Source organism: Quercus robur, chromosome 1 (assembly GCF_932294415.1).
Source record: "Quercus robur chromosome 1, dhQueRobu3.1, whole genome shotgun sequence".
Classification (NCBI taxonomy): Eukaryota; Viridiplantae; Streptophyta; class Magnoliopsida; order Fagales; family Fagaceae; genus Quercus; species Quercus robur.
In genome coordinates this window covers 52,926,559-52,933,558 of record NC_065534.1, presented here as the reverse complement: position 1 = coordinate 52,933,558, position 7,000 = coordinate 52,926,559, and the positions used below count along the sequence as shown (strand labels likewise).

At 35.3% G+C, this 7,000-nt stretch overlaps 1 long non-coding RNA gene across 1 annotated transcript; it reads left to right on the top strand.

Annotated features, from left to right (window-relative positions):
• Window positions 1-3,887: 3,887 nt before the first annotated feature.
• On the top strand, window positions 3,888-5,154 carry LOC126714334 (uncharacterized). The gene is made up of 3 exons (XR_007651580.1): window positions 3,888-4,005; window positions 4,135-4,214; window positions 5,071-5,154. It is a non-coding gene; the product is annotated as an uncharacterized LOC126714334 (long non-coding RNA).
• The last annotated feature ends 1,846 nt before the right edge of the window (window positions 5,155-7,000 follow it).

Genomic DNA, 7,000 nt, shown 5'->3' with positions numbered 1-7,000 from the left:
GTCAAATAATAGGTTGCCATACAGGCATGGAATTTTACAGTACATAATTGTTGTTGAATGTTCATGCTGTCAAGAAGGTCCAACAGATCTTGGAACTAGAAAGCTTATGTTTATTCTTGTAGTCCGTATGTGTAGTTTGTTATGTGCAATTTGTTCTACCCGCAAATGTGGGGTTGTTAAACAAATGTTTGCCACACAGCCCTGGAATTCTACTGGACATACAGGTGCTGTTACATTTTATTGTATAAGTGACACAAGTGTTGTTTCATGTGATTTATATATTCATGTTTATGATTGGTAAGTTACTCAACAGTCAATGAGTCTCGAACCATGACCTTACCCTCCTCATTGTTATGGAACGAGAAAGTGTCATTTGAGCTAGAGCTCACTGGCTACATTTAAGTTCTATATTGAGTTTTAGATCTTGGATTAGAAATATTATGTTCCTTTGTAGTTTATTGGAGAAATTAATTGATTTGTGTTATGCATAACTTCTCTTTAAGGAATCTTAAGTAGAAAACAACTTTAAGCTACTTCTTTGATGCTAAGCATACATTGGACCACATATATCATGTTTTATAAATAGTGGTTTCATGCTAAGAAGTACGGTTATATGTAGAAGATGTGGAGAAGTTACCATTATAATCGATGTAGCACCAGGAACATCGATGAACCTCCGAGTCACCCTTTTGAACCAGTCGAAGTACTGATGCTGTGGAGGCATATCACCAAGCACTGCTTGACAACACCATTGAAGGCGGTTACCCCAATTTATGATATGCAAAGCATGTTTCCGCATCCAATTAACGCCCACCTTCCCCCTCAAATCAATGGCATGAAGCACGGTGTCAGTGTCAACATCGCCGGGAATTTCTTGGATCATCCCAAATTGACGAACGACACGATCCGGTGTATGTATCTCTACTAGGTGGAAACATACAAGCGGCACCGTTGCCGTCCACACAGCCCTCTCTGCAATGCACCATGGCGGAAGGTCCTCAAAATCGGCTTCATATGGCTGCCACACCACCTACAGTAGCCCAAAAACAAGTACGCAACACATTAGGCAACTATGTTTATATTTCAAAGTTCACCAAACATATATCTTGTTCCTAAACATGTTAAACAAAGCATTTTCATACCTGGCTTGGCAACATTGAAGCTATTTGCTGGCGATACCTGTCCCTGAAGATGTGGGCAGGCTTGTTTTTCTTGTTTAGGACCCACGCTCACCTACAACAATCAAGAACAAAAGATCAATATTTAGAACTTTCCTACTAAGATAATGTCATAACTAAAACTATAATGTTATCACATATAACTACTAAGATAATGTTATAGATATTTACTCAATTAATAATATGACTACAATAAGAAACAATCCTTATAAGGTAAAGACTTACTTCAGGTACAGAGGACCACGCGCTGGAGGACCATAAGCGCCCACTGGCGGGCCACGCTCAATTGCCGGGCACAAATAGGGGAACCTGGCCTATACCCAATACTGCACCAATAGTAAGCACCCACCGATTTGACTGGTGTCCTTATGGCTTGCCCTGCATAGCTCTCGGTACAACCATGCAAGGCAAGCACTTCCCCAACTGTACCTTCGTGGGTTGCGAAAGTCTTCCAACTGCTGCACCCACATTAGATGCACCTTATCGCCGGATTTGTCCATGAATATTGTGTCCCGCAGTAGCGCTAGGATATGGCATCGTGCGTACTTATGCAGCTCATCCTCTTCGGCATTAGGCGGCAATGGATTAGCAACTTGCTCCAAAAGCCGTTTGATGAGAATCCTTTGGCCATTAAGTTCCTTATGCTGGTCTTGAGTTATAGGTCGAAAGCCAAGGAACTCCTCGCACATAGTCGTCCAAGTTTTCTGTGTGCTCCCTGTTACAGCGTCACCATCAACAAGAAGCCCGAGAATCACCTCCACATCCTGCAATGTGATGGTCATCTCACCATGTGTCATGTGGAAGGTGTGAGTCTCGGGCCGCCATCGCTCCACTAAGGCTGTAATTAGGCCGTGGTCAAGCTCTCTACCCGGCTGCCTCAGCAGTCCCTCCAAGCCCAATGCCTTAATGATGTCAACGACTTGATCGTCTACCATTGGCTCTTGGTTGGAGAACTCTTCAGTATGGCCACGGCAAGTAAGGGCCCCTGGATCCTGCACAAAACGGATCCTTGGATTAACATATGACAAACGTCTGCATGTAAATTGTATGAATTAAATGCGTGTACATTTAACATAAATATTTACTGCTGTATTGTACCTGCCCATTCCAAATAGCTTCTGACTGATGGGTGGGCTGCAACTTTAACACCGAATCGTCAATAGGGCCAGGCTGTGTATGGTCAATCCGTCCAGCATTTGCAGCAGCCATACTGCACAAGAATGATAAGCAATTAGCACGTAATAGACAGGATTCAAAAAAAAAAAAAAAAAAACCAAAAACAATCTAAGAAAAATTCTCAAAAAACAACTTATATCTGGCCATTACGTTATTTTCAAAACTTACTATCCTGGTTTATAACAAAACTCTAAGTTCACAATAAAACTTACTATCCAAAGTCATATAACGTAAAGGAGTCAAACTTTATTAATACTAGCTTTTTTATATATGTATTACGGAGGTTAAGAATTAAGTTTACTATTAAAATGTTTCATATTTTCAATCAAATTTTAAGAGTAGAGTTTCTTCTCTATAACAGATCTAATTCAATATTAAACGGCAAAAATAAATTTTTACAACTGAGAACGCGTGTAAAGGAATTACATGTAACATAAGCAAATTGAAGATGACATGGGAAATTGTACATATTTAAGATCTATATGTAGCATCTGCCATAAAACAATTAATTTATTCTATTGGCATCCTATATAACCCCTTAAGAGATGAAGATGACATATGAGAGATTTCCAGTTACCCTTAACAGAACAAAAAAATCATGAGAAAGCTTTAAAACAAACAATAGTAACAATTACATAACTTTGAAAACACAATTTGTAGATTTTACAGTGAATTATCTGCATGTAAGCCTCCTTAATAATCACATATTCTAGAAAAACAAACCTCGATTACCCAAATACTCAAAACAACACCAAATCTAACACAAATATGCAAAACCAAACCAATTCTAAACCAAATACCTTAGTATATAAACCCAAATCTAAAATCAAACCTGAATTAAAGCCAATCTGGCCAAAATACTCAAGCCAAAAGGGATTTTAAAAAGGGACCTTTCAGAAACAGCAGACCCAAAAAAAATCAAGTTTTAAAATAAAACTTTGGTGTGGTTTTGATTATTAAAGATTTGCCTTTTGAGTGACGGAGCAAATCTTTACAATTGGAAAATTAGCAAAAACTAGCCAGACTTTTGTTGAAATGAAGTTCATATAACTTTACAATTTGAGAATCCCAGTTGGTTGTTTTTTGGTGTCACGGAATATTGACATTGCAAGCAAACATAGATATGATGGTGCAAAAGTTATTTCTGAGTTAAATAAAACAAAAATATGATAATTTAATATTTTACTAGCTATATAAACTTGCTGATTAGAATCTCAATGAGATCACTTAGGTCTAACTAGAATTACTATACTCCAATGAGAACACTTAGGTGTTCATAACCTTCCCATTTTTTTTCCTATATTGGATAATGGTCCAAAGCCACACGTAAGTGGATTAGATCCATATGATATTGCAGCAAATTGAACTAATCCTTTTACAGGTACACTACAATTATGTGACCTTAAATGTTTAAAAGTTCTATTAGTCGTGATTTATGAGGATCATTGTATAATCTCTACTTATTTGTGTTTTTCTTTAGTAAATTCTCTTGGTGAACTATTAAAAGTTATTTTTACCTTGTGAATTTTTTTTTGAATAGCCATTGTTGGGGACATTACACCTTCAGATGGGATTTCAAAGGAAGAGAAGAGTCGACAACAACGAGAAGCATTAGACCACATGTGCAAATTACTTGGTGGAGGGTCAAGAGGTACTTTATTCACTAACTCTATGTGTGCACATGTGTTGTTGTCAATGTTAGGAAAATGAATTTGTTATTCCTCTACCTAAAAGTGATTAGTTGTTTGACAATTTTTGACTTCCTATTTATAAATTGCAGCCCAGGAAATAGGTGAGTTGTGGTTGGAATATGAGGAGAATTCTTCACCAGAGGCTAAAATTGTTAAGGACCTTGACAAGGTATATTGCGTCTGTAGTAATGCATTTTATTTAATAATAATTTAACTTTGATTCACTACTTTTGCCAAGAAGCCTTGTAGCTCAATGGCATTGCTTGGTGTTTCCAACAGAGACATCTAGGGTTTAAATCCCCACTCCCAACTTAAAATGTATCAAAAAAACGTTGACACAGTACCTTTGTACCAACTTTTAGTTTGAAGTTCAATTATTCCTTTTTTAAAGATCTTATGGTTTTAGTAACTGATGTTCTTTATTTAACTGCTTGTCTGTGAGGGAGCCAACCTGGCAGTTACCATCAAATAGAAAACCAATTCCTCAAACAAGCAATTATTATCTGCTCAACAAAGACTAGTTGCTTTCTTGATACAGCATTATGGCATAATGTATTACCTGTTCTTTGTACTTTTTCTTAAAATCTGTTGGAAACCCATCAATTGGGTTATTTTTAATGATAATTTAAGTTTTAATAGTGGTAAAGCAGTAAGACATAATCTTAAATGGAGGATATTTTGACTTTTCTCTATTTTATTTTATTTTATCCCTTGGGAATGAGAAATCTTATGCAAAAGTTTGGTAAAAGAGGAATGCCGATGTAGACAAACTGTAAAGTAGCTAATGACTAATCAAAAACAAAAAAAATAAGAAGGGGAGAAAAAGAAAAAAGAAAAAAAAAGAGAAGTGGCTAATAAGCCAGATTCTAATGACAAGTTGACAACGCTAGTAAAGATAGCATTTAAAGTGGTGTTGATACAACTTTGGTGATAATTGACAAATCATGCTTATACTTGAAAAATAAGTTTCTGATTGTTTAATACATACACTGGATAATCTGATTTAAATACATTTTTCTATCCAGGTGGAGATGATACTTCAAGCCTTAGAATATGAAAATGGTAAGGCTTTCTTATGTTTATATTTTATTCTCAATTTTGTATAATTGCATGTTTTATATTTCTTTTTGTCATAAATATTATTTCATATTGCCCATGAATCTCAATGGCCAAGAATTGGAAATTGACATGGTAAGAAACTATAGAATATATAGAATAATGTAGAAAGATTTCGTTTGTTTGTAGGAAACCCCAAACCTTTTGGGGGGAAAAAGTTTAGAAATAGGGGGACATAAGATAGACAGAGAGTTCATGGACATAGAGAAGAAAAAAAATGTTGCAACTCTGTTTGGACCATCATGTCAGTAGGTTGGAAACTTGGCTATGATGTACTAATAAGTTATTAGCTACTTACCATGAGCACTTTTTTTTTTTTTTAATTGGTAAGTTATGCTTATGCATGCACCCAATGGGTCCTAAACCCAAGACCTCACTTTCCAACAAATTATTATACAATAAGGAAGTGCCAATTGAGCTATAGTTCATTAGTAGCAGCTTAGAATTCAACTACACTTGTTAATAGATTCTAGCATAAATGAACTCATCCCCAATGTTATTAATTTTGAATCTATGAGCAACCTCCCCCATATGAATGGGGAAGGGATACCACATGCCTTGTCTACAAAGGCTGTAGTAGGAATCAGACGTACTCACTGTTACTAGCAACCATCAACATAAAGCACAGAACATGAATATGTAAAAAGGAATTAGGGGGATATTAATTAATGTTACTCTTTTTCTTGTTGATATGCACAAAATGTACGAAGTCCTAAGTTCCTAATGGAAGTTCCCAGCATTTCTATCTTGGTTCTATAACTCGTTATAGCAGGTGATGAATAATAATAAGTTAAAGCATCTCATGAATAGAAGATTAACAGTTTTAAATAATAGTTAGGGAGTCTTGCTCCTAAGTGTGCATTTATGAAATTAAGAGTAATCAAGTAAGACGATGATCAAATTATAACATGTTTTCTATGCTCAAATACTGTGAAAGAAAAGAAATTTTTATAATTCACATATTAAAATATGTACGTATATCAGTTTTAAAGTCAATCATGGATCACCCTGGTACCACAAGTTTGCCATAATATGTGCTGTGGTTTGTTACATAAATATACATCAATGTACAAGAATCATGTGTAAAACTGTACATATTGCAATATGATGTGACACATTATTTGTGTTTTATACTAATATTAATGACCAAGAAAAAAATTTGTTGACTTTTCCATAGCCAACTTAGAACCCAGTTCTAAATCAGACTAAATTGGATGAGATATGCTTGTTTGAACATCTAAACTTTCTAGAGATATTGTTGTCCGATTCTGCTTTAGAATTAGTTTAAATGGGCCAAGAATCTTGTAATTTAGTGACATTTCCTAATCTCTTTTATAAGGAAAACCAGCGTTTAAATCCCCCTCCTCAATAATTGAATAGGGTTTAGGTTTTGTTTTCAAAGAGGCATTTGGTTCCTAGAGTTCAAAAGCACTCGTAGCTTAAAGCCGTAATTTCTATGTGCTTTGTTGGCCAAATCAAAGCAACCCAAATATGCAAAATCGATTCTAGATACCTAAAACCAATTTATGCCAAGCCAGCTAACCTAAACAAAACATCTAACCAAAATCCCTTAATCAAAACTAAATCTAATCCATCTATTTAAACTAATTAAACAAAACCATTCCTAACCGAAAAACCTAAATCATAACCAATCAACCAAAATACCTGAATCTAAATCATAAATAATGCCCAAATGATTCTAAAAGAAATTTCACTGAATATGACCTATACCCATTCTTTGACTTTATCATCCTGTTCTTTCATTCTTCAACAGAATTAAAAAATTAAAGAATTGAAAAGCCTTCCTTCCACAAAGATTCACATTCCTACTTATATAGA